This window comes from Monodelphis domestica, chromosome 2, assembly GCF_027887165.1.
Source record: "Monodelphis domestica isolate mMonDom1 chromosome 2, mMonDom1.pri, whole genome shotgun sequence".
Classification (NCBI taxonomy): domain Eukaryota; kingdom Metazoa; phylum Chordata; class Mammalia; order Didelphimorphia; family Didelphidae; genus Monodelphis; species Monodelphis domestica.
Genome location: NC_077228.1, coordinates 457,487,145 through 457,504,258, shown reverse-complemented (window position 1 = coordinate 457,504,258; position 17,114 = coordinate 457,487,145). Strand labels below are relative to the sequence as shown.

General features: G+C 46.5%; 6 non-coding genes across 6 annotated transcripts; 2 read left to right on the top strand and 4 right to left on the bottom strand.

Annotated features, from left to right (window-relative positions):
• Positions 1-1,384: 1,384 nt before the first annotated feature.
• Positions 1,385-1,456, bottom strand: TRNAD-GUC (transfer RNA aspartic acid (anticodon GUC)). Its single transcript has one exon. It is a non-coding gene; the product is annotated as a tRNA-Asp (tRNA).
• A 4,431-nt stretch (positions 1,457-5,887) lies between these two features.
• Positions 5,888-5,959, top strand: TRNAE-UUC (transfer RNA glutamic acid (anticodon UUC)). Its single transcript has one exon. It is a non-coding gene; the product is annotated as a tRNA-Glu (tRNA).
• A 1,223-nt stretch (positions 5,960-7,182) lies between these two features.
• Positions 7,183-7,265, bottom strand: TRNAL-AAG (transfer RNA leucine (anticodon AAG)). The gene has a single exon. It is a non-coding gene; the product is annotated as a tRNA-Leu (tRNA).
• A 3,689-nt stretch (positions 7,266-10,954) lies between these two features.
• On the bottom strand, positions 10,955-11,026 carry TRNAD-GUC (transfer RNA aspartic acid (anticodon GUC)). Its single transcript has one exon. It is a non-coding gene; the product is annotated as a tRNA-Asp (tRNA).
• A 3,598-nt stretch (positions 11,027-14,624) lies between these two features.
• Positions 14,625-14,696, top strand: TRNAE-UUC (transfer RNA glutamic acid (anticodon UUC)). Its single transcript has one exon. It is a non-coding gene; the product is annotated as a tRNA-Glu (tRNA).
• A 1,226-nt stretch (positions 14,697-15,922) lies between these two features.
• On the bottom strand, positions 15,923-16,005 carry TRNAL-AAG (transfer RNA leucine (anticodon AAG)). Its single transcript has one exon. It is a non-coding gene; the product is annotated as a tRNA-Leu (tRNA).
• Between the last annotated feature and the right edge of the window lie 1,109 nt (positions 16,006-17,114).

Below are 17,114 nucleotides of genomic sequence, written 5' to 3'. Positions count from 1 at the left end.
TAGAAATTCCCCAAGGAAATCCTTGGAGTCCATATCTCCTTTATTGCCACCACCAGCACCTACAGCCAAAAGTCTTCCTGGCCAGGCCTGCCCAAATTCACCCCTTTGTCCATTTCTGGTGGCCTCAAAGGCATCCTGGGGGTGTCCAGCCTGGTGCTCTCCAAAGAGGCTCTGATGAGTTTGCCCCTCTCCTTAGCCTGTGCCTACATTCCCCTTCTCCTGGAAGAGAGAACCTAAGCACCCACAAGGCAGGAAAATGGGCAGTTTTCGCAGGTTCTTCCCAGATGCCAACTCCTCTCACTGGGCATGGGTTACAGTGCCCACCCCATCTCTCTTCATGTGTACGCCTGTATGTATATGTACATATGTGTGCATATATAGACATATGAGCAAAAAGATATGTGTATAAATACTGCATTTGTCTTGCATCACAGCTCCGGAAAGGTGGATCCCTTTCCACTTGCACCACATTTCTGGGAGCCGAAACCTGTGTGAGAGTTCTGCAGATTGCTCGACTTCGAGTTTGTCTGGTGAAGGCCAATTTGGAAGAGTCTTGGCTGTGATTGATAAAGGTGTGACTGCCCAGCCTGGTGGAGATTAGAATTGCTACTTGAGGGAATGCACTGAAAAAGAAGCATCCGGTGCTAGAAGCCAACTAAGCAGATGTTCTTTGGCCAAGAAGCGAACCTGGCCCTGGCTGTGAAAATGCCAGTTTAACCTTTAGGACGCCAAGGAGCACCGGGACACTGGGGACCCAGCAATCCTGGCCCCTGGTTTAGTTCAATAAGCTTCACCGTATCGATCGTCCACCAAGCCCTCAATCACATTCTCGCCCAAAGCTAGAAGCAAAGGACTAGAATCAAAGGTGAAGCCTTCCCCTCTGCTCACTCTCAAGTCTCCGACACCCTCTTGCCCGTCCACTCCAAACTTCCACACAAAGTCCTCCATCACATACGTTGTCGTGCCAGGCTCGGAAGCGGGACCCGCGCTGTCAGTTTTCCGGAAGGAAGCTTGGCCTCCCAGGGAACAAAGCCTTCGGCGTTGCAACAGCTGGACTTCGAAGCCCCAGAGGGGCCCTAACTGTCCAGGCTGCTCCAGAACAGAGCTGCGAGAGATCGGGGAAAGAGGACGCTGAGGCGGCCTCCCAGGTGGGCAATAACCCCACACCAACACCTCATGTCATCCTACGGTTTGCCTTACCTTTCTGTTCCTTCCCTGCCAGTAGGATTGCCCAAGAACTGCTCCTTCTCTGTCCCCCTCTGTGGGTGCCGAGCTCAGATCCACAAAAAGGTCTGTGATCTTGGGGTGGCCCAGCACTGGAGCTAGGAGAAGGAATGGAAAAGGGGGCCCAAATAGCCAGCGAAGAGGGGAAAAAAAGACCTTCCTCCTCGTCGGGGAATCGAACCCCGGTCTTCCGCGTGACAGGCGGAGATACTCACCACTATACTAACGAGGACAGAATAGCACAGATCTTCTACTTTTAGCTGATATTTATATATGCCATCCGGCTCTGGTAGTGAACACCACCACCACCATCACCTTATCAATCACACCCTAATTTTGCACAGCGTTACAATTTCCGTCCCTTTGGACCTTCTTCTTCCCTTCTCTACTCACAGACACAGCAAAAGCCCATCACGTCTAGACCCTCCACCACAACCTCCTTCATACTTAATCTCACAGCCACCACCAGTCCTCCATTCTTCTGCCAAGATTCACCTCTCCCCATAAGGAACTTCTCCTTCTCCCTCCCCCCCACCCCAACTTTTGCATGGATCACCTTTGGAGCTAGGGGAAAGGAATTTTATCTGGCTCTCAGGTGCAAAACAAAGACCCCCCCCCAATATATATACATATACATACATACATATATATATATATAACATATATAATATATATAGCCAGCCAAGGAGAAAAAAGATACATATATATTAGTTGCTCTTCCCATCAGGAAATCGAACTAATGGTGAGATCACCAAAGGTTCATGGTCAAAAGTAACATCAGCCCTATGCCCTGGAAATCTGCAATCCCATCATAGAAGCATTTCTCAAGCAGTTCCTATTATGCTGAGGGCACTGAGTTAGGCTGAGAACAGAGACAAGACCATGCACAGTCCTTGTCTTCGAGGAGTATCCAGTGAGGGTGGAGGTGTTGGTAGTGAAGGGTATGGGGGCAGAGATCAATCTGGAAGCAGAAAAAAATAGCTACAGGAACATTTGAAGAAGAAAAGACCACAAAGCACTAGGGTAGGCATCGTTAAAGGGAATCCATAGAAGGTAGCACATGAGTTGAGCCTTGATGAAATATGGAAATTCTAAGGAGTAAAGAAAAAAGATTTCCTCTGCTGAACCAAGATTATACATTCTGAAGTGACTAACACTTTTTATGATCTGTTTGGAGCAGTTTTCATCTGATCATTCTTCTTAGGGAAAGGATCTGCTCCTGTCCTTTGTCCACCTAGGTCCTTGAGTATGGCACTTGAAGTCCTAGATTTTGTCATGTGATAGAGGCTGACACTAAAGAAAAAGTACCTGACTGAAGAGTCTGTGAAATTGATCACCTCCACAGGGAGGGGCCCTGGGAGTGAATTTCCTGAGGAGAGAAGACTGGTGAGGAGAGCTAGAGCCCCTCCCCCATCGAAGTGATCAATTTCACAGACTCTTCAGTCTGGCACTTTTTCTTTAGAGCCAGCCTCTATCACAGCAGTGGTGAAGGGATCTGGACCATGAGGCCTCCTGAGCCAAAAGAGAAGAAAAAATGGCCATAGATAAAGAAAGGAAGAAAAGCTGGGAAAGAGCTGGGTTAGGAAAGATGAGAGAGAAGAGAGAAGAGGAGGGCTTATGAACACTGTCCAAACTGAAGAAAGTTCCAGAAGAATGAGGGAATAGAATTCTCTTTTTCCTTTTTCTGAATTCCCACTGACCTAGGGGAGAGCAATTTCAGTTGAGGGGCCAGCTAAAAAGACACATTAGGAAGTGCTGAGTATTGAGTGGGAGGAGAGAAAATTGTGGCAAAGATTCTGAAGGACTTTTTCTAAGAGTATTTCTGCAGAAGTGAGGAACGAGTGAGGATGATAGAAGATGGATAGCTTCTATCATGAGCTCTTCTAGCTAAGGAAATGCTTGTTAGTCTGTCCCTGAAAGGCCTGGTCTATGTCTATTCATGAGAGGGACAGAGGAAGAAAAAATCAGATAACCACCTGTTCCCAGCACCATGGTGGTCCACTCAAGCAGGGGCCATCTCATTGAATCCCAGACCCTCTCTTTAAAGATTAATTGTATGGGAGTTAGGTGAGACTCGTTTATAGGTTAGACACTGGAAAGAGCCTCTGCAGATTGAGGTGGGAAAGGCAGACTATCCTCTCAACCAAACCAAGTGGAGCAACTCCATATTCAGGTAGTTTCTCTCCAAAATTATTCCTTTATGTATATCTGGGTTGTTTGTATATGGGGTGGGATCAAAGGGCATGCATGCATCTGTCCCTCTGGACAAATATCCATCCTGAGGCTCTGCTTGCTCTTGGGGAGGTTCACCATGGAGAATAAAGAGGCTTCATCCCTCTCAAAGACAGAAATCCTAGGCTTTACAAGGAATCGCTAGCAGGGAAGAAATAGGATAATTCCTTGGAGGTTCTTCTGACCTTCTGGCTCCAGGTGAGGGCTTTAGGTGGAGTCAGTGGAGAGGTATTGCCTAGCACTAGGTAGAATGCTAAGCCCTATTCTCTATCATGCATAAACTGGAAACTCTAAGGGGTCCCCTACCTGTCACACTCATTTCTTTCCTATGCTCCTGACGCTTTGCCAACCCCTGAGTATGAATGGTTAAGGGTGGTGGTTAAACTCTATGAAAGCAGAGTTCTTAAAAGAATGGCAAACCAGATTAACAGCCAAATGCAAGCATGTTCCAAGGGGTTAGAGCAATTCAGAGGTAAGCAACTCTGAGGTTTCACCCTACATCCAGTTAACTGGAAAGGATGAAGAAAGGGGGGATATTCTAGGATAGAGGGATTATGGAAAGAATGGCCCTGGATTGTACTGTCAATGATACTCTGACTTGATCTAGCCATTCTGGAAAGGGGTTTGGAATTATTTGAAGAAATCACAAAAAAACTGCTCATTTCTTGTGAGCCAGTGTCCTGTTACTAAGCAAAGCTTCCCCCTAATCATTGATACAGTGGGGGTATATAAAGCAAAACATTCACAGCTCTTAGTTTTACAAGTTGCTAACCCATTTGGCAGACATAGACATAGACAACAAAGACGGTCTTTTGCTTTCCCTCCTATCACTGACACTTAGCACAGTGGCTGGCACATAGCAGATGCAATTCTCCCCCCCCCCCCCCCCCCCATTCACTAGCAAAGAATAGGAAGGAAAGTTGATGTCCAACAATTGATGAAAGGCTAACCCAGTTGGGTAAAGGTTTGTGACCGATGATTACCATGCCTGAAGAAATGGTAAATCAAATGAATATAGGGGAACCCCGGAAGACTTGGGTTTACAGTTAGTAGACTGAAAACTCCTTGAAGTAAATTGGAACACCTTGGATTTCTCTTTGTATCTACAGAACCTAGTATGGTGCCCTGTGCTAGAGAAATGCTTCTGGTATGGGACCGGATGGGTTTGAAAGCTTAACGGTCATAGGATCAACGTCATTGCCCTTGACTGTAGGAACCCTGAATCTCTTCAGTGGGAAAAGAGATTTCGAGGAAAGAATTTCCTTCTACTAAGGTTAATCGGCACCTGATTTCCAATTTGATAGCCTGAAGGAAGTGCCCGGGAGAATGGAGGGATTAAGAGATTCCCCTTGCATCAAACTACCATAGAAACCTGGGATGCTAAAGTTAGAGCAACGAGGGGTCTTTGAGGCCACCTGTGTAGTTTATGATCCTGTCCGATGCTCCCAGTGGAAGGGGGGAGGAGGAGTGGAGGGGAGAGGAGGAGAGGGAAGGGTGAAGTTTGGGAAGAAAATCGAGGGCTGCTAGTTCTTGCGTTCCTCCTCTGAATTTGGCAATGTCGCTGTGAAGAATGGAGGAAGTCCAAACGAATAGAGTTAGAGGGTGTGGAAAGGACCGACCTTGGAGAGGGCATTTCTCTTCCGGATCTTGGCGGCGTGTATAAGAGTTGTCCCGAGGGTCAGGAGTCGCCTTGTCCTAGATCCTCCTTTGTATTGGCGTATCACCTCCTGTTAAGTGGGAAATTGGGCTTCTATCATGCGACCCGGAGCGCCAGCCTTTTCTTTCTTTCTTTTATTTTTCTCTTGTCTTTCTTTTTGTTTTTCTCCTTATTGAGCACTTGAGAACCATACAAAATTCCTTCACCACAGGTGGCCCAAATGCCCCACCCTCAAACCCACACGGAAAAGGCTAGAGGGTGTCCCATGAGCCTATTTGACTCTTGCAGGCCACAAAACTGAGTAGCTGCGGCTCTTGGGCCAGCGAGCCCTGCACGGAGGGAAAAGGATGCCGGTGCAAGGGAGGAGTCAGCACTGGGCTGGGAACGTCTCACACTCAGCCCTATGGGCTTGGCGCTTGGGGTTTTCTCGCCTAGCATGTGAGAGCTCTGGCTCCCCGGACTCTCTGAACAGTGAGGGCATCCGCTTAGGGTTAATGGTGCAGCAGTTAAGACTGTTCCTGGCAGGACAAAGCACTGGTGACTCTTCCCGCGCCTCGATGCTGGAAGGATGAGGAGAAAGGCATGTGCGATTTGGGAGTGCATAGGAGAGAGTGGTGGCTGAACTTGTGGGGGAGAAAGGAGGACTCTGAGATAGGGGCGAGTTGAACGCGTGACTTGGCCTGCAGGGTCAAGGTTACAGACAACGCAGAACTAGAGATAGAATGCAGGTGAGGTGTGAGGGTCTGAAAAGCTAGTATCGGTTTTCATCTGTAGTCCCTGGTGGTCTAGTGGCTAGGATTCGGCGCTTTCACCGCCGCGGCCCGGGTTCGATTCCCGGTCAGGGAAAGCAGTTTTTGCTGATTAGCTCTGATTCGCCTCTTTCTCACACTATTTCCCTCAAAATAGCAATCCTCCACTTCGCCAGCCACTTAAAATATATTACACCCTCACCAACCTCGTCCCAAACTCATTCACATCACTTGTCACTAGACGAAAGCGCCTTCAGAGGATGCCCAAAGGCTTGTGCCCTCCTCCCAGAAAAGCCCATCATAAGGTGGAAAGAGGTCCGCGTCCTTTTGAAAGTCTGGCATTCATTGCTGGCATCCGCAGTAGGCAGTCAAAGTTGAAAGCTTTCCTTTCAGCAATCCACTTTAAGTTTTGCTAAGAAAATTTCCTAGCCCGAGAAGTCCCCTCCTTAGCAGATATACCATGAGAAAGTGAAAGCCAAACAGCAAACTCTTGTACACACCTAAAGACCAAAAGCTTCCTACAAGCTGTCAGGGAGTCCGTGAGAGATGATCAAGATGGTGTGAGAACACGGCCATCTTTTGAGCTCCTGAGTTTCAAAACAGATGGATGGGCTTAGGAAGGATTCTTAATGGTCCCTCACCCCAACGGCCACTAGAAAGAATCCAGAGAGGCAAAGAAGAGTTGTATGAACCTTTTCACAGTGAGTTCAGCAAAACCATGAGAGAGAGAGAGACAGAGAGAGACAGAAAGACAGAGACAGAGAGACACAGAGACAAAGAGAGAGACAGAGACAAGGAGACAGAAACAAAGAGAGAGAAATAGAGAGGCACAGAGAGAGACACAGAGACAGAGAGAGGGAGACAGAGAGACAGAGAGACAGAGAGACAGAGACAGAGACAGAGACAGAGACAGAGACAGAGACAGAGAGACAGAGAGACAGAGAGAGTCAGTCTCTTCCCTGGAGGTTTGGGAATGACGTGTGCTTGGAAAGTCAGGACCGAACATGGCACCAGTTTCTGGTCTGGGTACAGCAGTGGCGGGAAAGGACAAGCCTCCCTAGTCTTACAGAAAAGAGAGTAGGTGTGGGGTTATGTTCCGACAAAGTGAGAGAGAGAAAAGCCAAACTACAGGACTAGGGGCTGTCCAGCGGGCACCTGGGTACGTACGTATAGAAGAAGCGAGGAACTGAGAAGGACCCTCAGCAACCAACAGTAGCAAGCCAGCAGTCAGCGTGAGTTCCTGATATGTTGCTGTCCAACCTCTGCCGGAAGGAGCCCCCCACCCCAGAGAATGAACTAAGATAAGAGGGGAAAGAAAACTGTCAGAAGTGGGATTCGAACCCACGCCTCCAGGGGAGACTGCGACCTTAACGCAGCGCCTTAGACCGCTCGGCCATCCTGACTAACATGTACATCAATGTACCTTTTCTCATCACAGATTACATATTGACCTGCCTTCAGAATCAAACTCATCAGAGCCTTTAGGGAAAGGCACTGCCGGGCTGTACATCCCCGTCTGGCTCCAGAAGATGTCTTTAGAGGCCATTGAAAGGCGGCTGTAAAATCAATTTGAGCAGACCTGGCGAGAAAGACTTTCTGGTCCCGGGTAGCCATATCAAAGAACACCTCGGCCATGTGAGGAGGGTTTGGGGTGGCAGAGGTTTGCACTTGGTATGCCTTGAGTGGCAATGGGAAAGTCTTCACCAAGGTTGGCGGCCCAGCCTCCCTGTATGTCATCAAGGCTATTATCAGGATTTCCTACCAGGCTTGCCTAAAGTGAAGAAAATCAAATGAGCACCCAGACCCTTACTGGTACTATGTTCTGGTTCCCAAAATGGAGGCTGGAAGGTGCCACTCCAGCCCCCTAGAGTGAGCAGAACTTGTGGCCCTGGATACTGAGATCTTGGGAAGGCATTCCTAAGCAGCTACCCAATGAGGCCCAAGAGCCACCCCGAGAGTGGCCCAAGTCTAAGCCAAAAAGGAAGCACTGCTTGAAAAGAAATGAAGGGCTTGACTCTTGATTCATTCATTCACTTCTGAATTGAATCAGGAGACTCAAGGCTTTAGGTCCTCAATATAGTTCCCCAGGCTTCTGAAGAATTTAGTTGCTCCCAGAGTCTGAACAAAATCCATTACAGGCTATTGTCCTAAAGGACTAGAACTGAGGTCAATAGAATGAAAATTGTACTCTTATTGAATGTTGTTTCCTGGTTCTGAATATCCTTCCTTTCTTAGGGTTAAATAAACCTCCTTTTGTCAGTTAATAAATGGACTGAGCCTCACTTCATGGAAAACCTCAAACTTGGTGGTACCAGCCCATCCCAAACCAGGCCTAGACAAACACCATCTTGTCCCCTGTAGCATACCAGGCATGCTAGTATCTTGGAAGTATGATTGATGCATTGATATTGTATCTTATATATTCATTTACCAGACACATGGTCAGATCACTGAATGTTCATTGTATGAAAAGGGACAGACAGTCCAAAGGACAAGCAAATTCCTGGGCTGGGCCTTGCCAGCCACAGTGTCTTGGCTTGGGCTATATTCCCTTACAAAGTGTGGGTCAGATTAATCTCCTCCTCTTTGATTCCATCATTGTCAAATCAACCAATGTCAAAACCTATATCATGTCACATTTTCATTAATCACCTCCCACTTCACACTCCTAAAGTCTCCAATAAATGTTGGGGAACTTGTATAAGCCTCCTCTTACGCTCACTTACTTCTCTTGCCTTGTCTCTCTTGCACTTGCTCTCCCTTTTGTCTCTTACACTTTTGCCTGTTAGGTCGTGCCTATATTGTTCCTCATGTCTGACTGATTTACGCAACACAGCTGCCCCACATATCTCCCATTAATCTCTTGGCCAATCTGGCCCATGATGAATATCCCGGAGTTCTCGACTCCACGCATGTTCTCTTGCTTCTCATACTTCTAATTTCTCCACTTGCTTTCTTTTTCTAGAGAGGTAATTACAGAGCTTGCGACTCCCCATGTGTTTTAACTTGTGGTCTCTGAGTCTTTATTCCTACCCTCTATCTGCCTTGTATATCTTCCATCCATATTCCTATAGCCTCCAATCTCCTTCTCAGGTCACCACCCACAGGTTCATTATATAGTTGCTGCTGGTGGCAGTTCCTATATCCCCTCCCCAGGCCCCCACCATAAGCAGCACCCAGTGAACTTTATTTTCCAACTAAACCTGACTACTTGTCATTCCCAGGGAATCCAATGGTTTGTCTTCTCACAGGATTCACATAAACTATTGTCTAAATCAGCAGCATGCTCCTTTCTTTCCTCTGCCTCAGATCCCAGGTTCAACTATGGCTCAGGCCACTTGACACTACTATGACACAACACTTCCCCTAGTTGTTGGTCCTGCTTTCCTCAAATTCTCTCACTTTGCAGTTTGAAACCCACTCACTAGCCTCACTAGCAAAGAGCTTGCAGCATAAATCCTTCAAACTCAACAGGTTAACAATTGGGGGAAGAAATAGGAATGACTAGGTGGACAAGAAGGAGGTCAGTTTGGAGGAGGGAATAGTTGGAAGCTAAATAAGCTGAAGATAGAATTAATGAAATTCTTTTTGAAAAAGTAGGTAGTATGAAATAGGGGCTCATACTTTTATAAAGAATCCTACTCTTGCACCCTGCTAGGTATATGAAATTGCTAATATTTTATTGTTTACATTCAGAATTTTAAATGAAATTTAATTCTAAAATAGTGATCTTTTACAAAAGAAATAAAACATCTAAAAGGAAAATCCAGCAAAACCAAAAGAAACAAATAAGAAAATAACAAAACCTTATCCCTAAGTTGTAATTAAAGGTAGAGAGAATGAAAACCAAAAAAGTTTGGTTTTGCCTTCCCTCTTTGGAAAGACCAGTCTGAGATACTCCATCATAAGATCCATGGGGTGAGATGCCCAGTGGTTGAAGTTCACAGTGAGATATTGATCTGAAATATTGACCTTGAATTGAATTTGCACTGGAAACATCTGGGTTACAGCAGACATGATGACACCTCTGTCACTCTCATGGAAACTTAATTAGAGATGGTGATATCTGCAGTAAAGTCACTAAGAAGTCATTAGACTTGTCTTATAGCCAGTGAAGATCACTAAGAGTTGGCCTCTAGAATGACGTCCTCAGATCCAGCACTAACTATCCTTTTTGTAAACTAGTTGAAAGAAAAAGGAAAGTAAAAGGAGGAATGCAATGATGTGGAAAGGAAGGGGAAACAGATTGAACTTCCTATGTCACACAGTTGGGGAGTGAAAAAAGAGACGTGGGGGAAAGGAGAGAATTAGAAAAACTTTACTGCAGTCTGAAACAGGCAAAGGAAATCCGCAAAGACATTCGAAGTTTGGGGCAGACTCAAGAGAAAACAGTTGAGGATTAGCAATAAGGTTAAAAAGGAAGACAAGGATGTGGAGGGAACAACACAAGCAATACAAACTTCCCGTTCCTGTGGCAGATTTTGGCGGGCTGACGGAATGGGGTGGGATGGGAGTGGGGGTGGAGAGAGGGAGAAGAGAAATCTAGAAGCAAAGGACTAGAATCAAAGGTGAAGCCTAACACTGCACTCGATTCCCCTCTGCTCACTCTCAAGTCTCCGACACCCTCTTGCCAGTCCACTCCAAACTTCCACACAAAGCCCTCCATCACACACGTTGTCGTCCCAGGCTCGGAAGCGGGACCCGCGCTGTCAGTTTTCAGGAAGGAAGCTTGGCCTCCCAGGGAACAAAGCCTTCGGCGTTGCAACAGCTGGGCTTCGAAGCCCCAACGGGGCCCTAACTGTCCAGGCTGCTCCAGAACAGAGCTGCGAGAGATCGGGGAAAGAGGACGCTGAGGCGGCCTCCCAGGTGGGCAATAACCCCACACCAGCACCTCATGTCATCCTACCGTTTGCCTTAGCTTTCTGTTCCCTCCCTGCCACTTGGATTTCCCAAGAGCTGCTCCCCCTCTGTGGGTGCCGAGCTCAGATCCTCAAAAGGGTCTGTGATCTTGGGGTGGCCCAGCACTGGAGCTAGGGGAAGGAATGGAAAGGGGGGCCCAAATAGCCAGCGAAAAGGGGGAAAAAAGACCTTCCTCCTCGTCGGGGAATCGAACCCCGGTCTTCCGCGTGACAGGCGGAGATACTCACCACTATACTAACGAGGACGCGGTAGCACACATCTCTTGCTCTTAGCTGATATTTATATATGCCATCCAGCTCTGGTAGTGAACACTACCACCATTATCACTTTATCAATCACACCCTATTTTTGCACAGCCTTTCAATCTCCATCCCTTTGGACTTTCTTCCCTTCTCTACTCACAGACACAGCAAAAGCCCATCACGTCTAGAACCTCCACCACTACTCACAGACACAGCAAAAGCCCATCACGTCTAGACCCTCCACCACAACCTCCTTCATACTTAATCTCACAGCCACCACCAGTCCTCCATTCTTCTGCCAAGATTCACCTTTCCCCTTAAGGAACTTTTCTCCTTCCTCCCCCCTTTGCATGGGTCACCTCTGCAACTTCTCCCCACTCCAGATCCTTACACCGCCCCCCACCCCTATTCCTGGACAAAGAGACTATCTGTGAGACTATTCAGCACACTTCAACTCACAGTCGTTAAATTCTCACCAGGCAAATGAAGAGCTTAAATTAACCGTGATGTCTAAGATTCCTTCCAGTTTCCAAACTAGGACTCTCGCTTTCTGGACTGTCTGACTGTAGGCAAGTCACTTAAGTTTTTCATACTCCTGGGCACTCCTGCTTCACTTAAAAAGCAACAGCATCTATCTATGAGCTGGAAATTTGCAATTCCATCCTAGAAGCATTTCTTAAGCAGCTCCTACTGTACTCCCGCTACTGTGCTAGGTTGGCATTGACCTAACCAAGACAAATCCAAATACAGTCCTTGTCTTTCAAAGAATTTCCTTTCTTGGGAAGATGAGTGGTGATGAATGAGGGGATGCAGAGATGCCAACTGCAAACAGATAAATATCTGCACCAGCGTTTGAGAAATGAAAGAGCACAAACTAGAGGTGTGGTAAGAAATGGTCCCCATCGGAGGTGGTACTCAACTGAGGTTGTAAGAAATAGGGAAGAAAGTGAGGTCTCTACCATATATGGAAAGTCTGCTTTGAGATGCCTGAGACATTTCCTGATCTGTTTGGAACAGTTTTCATCTGACCTTTTTTTCTTTGGAAGACTCCTTTTCTTGTCCTTTGAGCATCTACCAACTAGAGTATGGCTCTTAGAGTCCCAGACTTTGTCAGTACCCCTCACAAGTTAGACATCACACTTTAGAAGGGAGAAGGGGTGATAAGGGATGCTAATATTTGTTCCCTCCTGAAGTTTCTCTCCTTATTTTGTCTTTCCTTGATTTGATTCATGCCAAAGATTATAAACGTTTATTTACTTGAATTAGAATTCTTCACCTAGCCACAGCTGTGAAAAGCATCTGATTCCAATGCTTTCTATTCTAATCTTGTAAAGCCCAAAGAGGCAGAACTGATTTCACAACATTTGTCATCTTTGGCATGAATCAAATCTGGTTTCTTATGCAATGTTGGATCTACATTCTGAGATGGTTGTATTATAATGTGTAGGATGTTGGTTAACATCAAGATCCTTCAGTAAGAGAATGACATGGTTATATTGGTATTCTTAGAAGAAAATTTTGGCAAGATGTGTGAGGTTACTGCATGCCCAGAAATCAATTGGGAAATTATTTCAATAATCCAGGGGAATGATGTTAAGCACCTAAAGTAGGTCTGTGCACCTTAGAACTGAGAGTAGAAGAGGGAGATGAATGTGAGGAAAGGTGCAGAAATAACAGACCAAGTCTTGGCAATTGAGTGGATATGGTTTGAAAGGGAGATGTATGGATTGTGATACAGAGAATAGGAAGCAGAGTGACTGAAAAGATGACTGTGTCCTTCATAGAATCACAAAACTTCCTCTCCCCAAAATCCCCCCCTCAATGGGAAGGCAGGAGGGGTTGGGAAAGGGGAAATAAGTTCCATTTTATACCTATTGAATTTGAAATGCAATGGTTATGTGTCACAGGAACCCAAGAACAGGAACTCCATATACACAGCTCAATAATTTGCTACAGGTAGTAGGTGAAGAACCAGGGAAGAACGGGATAAAGATTTCTGTGAAGTTGAAAGACAAGAGGGTACAGGAATGGATAGCCTGGAAGAGTCCCCATGGAAAGGAGATCTGGATTATGGGGTCTCATGGGGCAAGGGAGAGTAAGAAATGGACATAGATAGAAAGAGGAGAAATTGGATAGAGAGCCAAGGTTAGATAAGAAGAGAAAGAAAATAATATCCAAGAGGAAGTGTTGCATTGTCCAGCTCTGAAGAGAGATATAGAAAGAGAAGAGAATCCCCCCCCCCCTCCAATCCTCATTCCCCTGGGTGAGAGCAGTTTAAGTTGAGAGGTCAGATGAGAAGGCATATTAGGAGAGGTTGTGAGGTGAGTTGGAGGAAAGAAAATTGTGGCTAGTTTCCTGAAGGGCTTTTTGTAGGAGATACCCTACAAAAAGGAGGAATGAGGGAAGATGACAGAGAATGGATAGCTTCCATTGTGAATAGTTGTTGCTCACAAGGTTCTTATTAATCCAGCTCTGCTTGGTCTAGCTTGGTCTGTCTATTTCTAGGAAAGACAAATGAAGGAGCTTAGTGTTACCTTTTTACAACTTGGGAAACACTGTTGACTATTTCTGTCTTCATAAATTGGTTTATATCTGAGAAGACCAAAAAAAGACAAGAGAGGAAAGACAAACATCCGCTGGCCCCACCTCTCTATCACAGGCATAATGGTCCATCCAATCAGGGGCCATCTGGCTGAATCTCAGAGTCTCCCTCTAAGGACCTGGAGGAGCTAGGATGAGGCTCATATCCACCACAGAGATTGAAAAGAGCCAGGATTTTCTACGGACTGGAGTAGAATGGGGTATATTATTCTCCTAAATAAGTCAGTTGGAGCAACCCCACATCCAGAAAAGCATTCCTCTACATGCGTTTGTGCTGTGCCAGTGTACATGTTTGAATCGAGGGTGTGACCAAAGGTCATGTATGAAGCACTTTTTTGTTCCTCTGGATAAGCATCCTCCCTGACTTTCTGCCTGGCCTTGGGGAAGACTAGCAGGGACCTCCAGGAGGGAAGAACTAAGAAAATTATTTAGAGATTCTCTAATGCCTTAGAGGGTGACCTTAAGGGCTTTCACTGCTCGAGATCGGGGTGGTCAATCGGTAGAGAGGAACTCTTTAGCCTTAGCCATCCAACCAATAAAGAAAGAGGGGAATAGTTCAAGTTGGTAACATTATGGAAAGAACAGTCCTGTATTGTATTGTTGGTGATACTTTGACTTCATCCAGCCAATCTAGAAAGAGATTTGGAATTATTCAAAGATGTCTCTAAAATTCCCATTTCCTTTGATGAGGAGTATTCACTAGGCAGGACCCGCAAACCCACTGAGATCATTGGTGAAAGAGGGAGGGTCATATCAAGCAAAAGATTCACAGCAGCAAGTTTTGTACCTTTTTTTTTTTCGCTTCGTCAACCAAAGTCTGAAAACTCCAGTGACTCTTCCCTAGCCTACATGCTAGGAGAGGAAGATGGAAGTAGGTATGTGGGAACTGGGAGTACATGGACAAGGGAGAGGACATGTTTGGGGTTATGAGTCCGGAAAACTGAGGCGATTTGGAAGACACCAGACATAAGACAAAGATAGAACACGATCCTACTGTGGTCCCTGGTGGTCTAGTGGCTAGGATTCGGCGCTTTCACCGCCGCGGCCCGGGTTCGATTCCCGGTCAGGGAAAGCAGTTTTTGCTGATTAGCTCTGATTCGCCTCTTTCTCACACTATTTCCCTCAAAATGGCAATCCTCCACTTCGCCAGCCACTTAAAATATATTACACCCTCACCAACCTCGTCCCAAACTCATTCACATCACCTGTCACTAGACGAAAGCGCCTTCGGAGGATGCCAAAAAGCTTGTATGTATCCTCCTGCCAGAAAAGTATGTAAGGCGGAAAGAGGTCCTCCGGATTATCGTATCCACTGCTGGCATCCTCAGCCTCCTGTCAACAGTCGCAATTTTCCTTCGGTGACAGCTTTTGAATTTTGCTGAGAAAATCCCTAGCCGAGAAATCCCTCTTTGTTGGGCAAACAAAGCCAGAGAGCAAGTTCCATCCACGACCATCTTTTGGGTTCCTGAGTTTCGAAACGGATGGGCTAAGGAAAGAGTCCTGGTGGTCCCTCATCCCAACGGCAACTAGGAAGAATCCAGAGAAAGAAGAGTTGTATGAATCGATCCACAGTGAGTGCAGCAGAACCAGAAAAAGTAAGAGATGCCGAAGTGAGGACAATGTCAACGACAAGAACCCAAAAGGAAGCGTAAATTTCTGCCGTTCCTTTTAAGGACTAGTCTTAGCACCAGAAGATAAAAGAAAAGAAAAAGAAAGGGGGCAGGACACAATCCAAAACGGACCTGCTACCACCCCAGTAGCCACCCCTAATAAACAAAAAGGCAAACAAACAAAAGATTTAAAGAAACTATTTTTGTAAATGGGGTGGGGAAACTGGGAAGGAGGAAGAAGATAAAGAAAAAGAAATGGAGGGGAGTCAAGTACCAGCTACCTTCATTTGATTGAATAACTCTCCCCCTGGAGTACCCTGAGGGCTTATATTGAGAGAGACAGGTCCGATTGTAAAACAGGTCCTAGCCTGGAGGCCTAGGAATAAGAGCCTACTTTTCCTATCATTAGTAAAGCTCATACCCTAAAGGACTCTGGGCAGGGATTTCAAGGCTAAATCTTTCTAAGCCGGAGAGCCAAAAGAGGGGAGACTAACATGACAGAGGCTGAAGAGAATCTAAGGTAGAGGCAGAGCTGGGGATTAGAAGTGAAAAGAACCTCCGATTCACAGCCTGGAGTCTATGTGAATTCCTGTTTGGATGCAGCAAAACTTTGGCTTTATGTGGATGTTCAGCAAAGTGGAAGGAACCGCCTGCGATTGAACGTGGCAGAGAGGAAAAAATATTAGCTGTCAGAAGTGGGATTCGAACCCACGCCTCCAGGGGAGACTGCGACCTTAACGCAGCGCCTTAGACCGCTCGGCCATCCTGACAACGGGTTCTAGGTAGTCACCCTTTGTTCCCATCACCCCCTCCTCACATCAACTCTTAGAAAACTACAGGGGCAGTTAGGTGGTTTGATAGAAACCGGGGGTAGACAAAAACTGAAAACCGAAGATATCTTGGGTTCAAATGTGACCTCAGACACTTCCTAACCCTGTCACCCTGGGCAAGTCACTTAACTCCAGTTGTCTAGCCCTTGCCTCTAGTATTGATTCTAAGAGAAGTTATGGTTAAAAAAAGGAGGAAGAGGAGGAGGAGGAAACTACGACGACCAGAGCAGCCTCTTCCTCTCACTGGTTCCACAACTCTCTCACTGGTCTCATAGTTTCAGGTTGTCTCCCCAAAAGTTGCGGCACTCGGACCTACCTCTTCAGGCATAGGCTCAAGTGAAAGTGATCAGGTAGAAATTCACTCCCCAACGCCAGCCGGTCGGCTTCCACACACCCTCCTCTGCCAATCGAGTTTGTCTGTGTGGGTGCTCATTTCCCACGTGGCTTCGATGTCTCTGATTAGCAGACATTGTGCTAGGACAGGCCTTCACTATGAAGCCAGACCTTTCCAATATAGGAACACTCCCAGTCAGTTCAAAAACACTGTTCTCTGCTCTTAGCGAGACGGACTTGGCAGCTGGAGACTTAGACTTGGAGAATGGGAGCGAATTATGCAGTGAGTGACCTGCCTTCAGGCTCACTAGATTCTCCTCTGAGAGAAAGGGGGCGTAGGGAATAGTCAAGAGAGGAGCAAATCCATCAGAGCCGTAGTGAGAGGTGCCAAGCTGGATATCCCCCTTTGGTCCCAGGGGATGCCTTCAGAGGACATTCGAAGGAGGCGTAGAGTCAGTCTGAGAGGGCTGAGCGAGAAACATTTTCTGGTCGAGTTTGATGGCTGCAATTAAGAAGACCTCGGTCACGCTGGGAGGGTTTAGAGAAGCAGGGGTGTCTCATTTGCTCTCATTTTCAGGGTTACTCATTTGCTTTGGGCGGCGGGAAAAGGGAAAGCCCTCGCCAAGCTACCGAGGTCGCAATGAACACTACGATTTGTAGAGACAGGGAGGTCGAGCCTCTAACCGGATTTGTCTATGTGAAGAAAATCCAGTGAG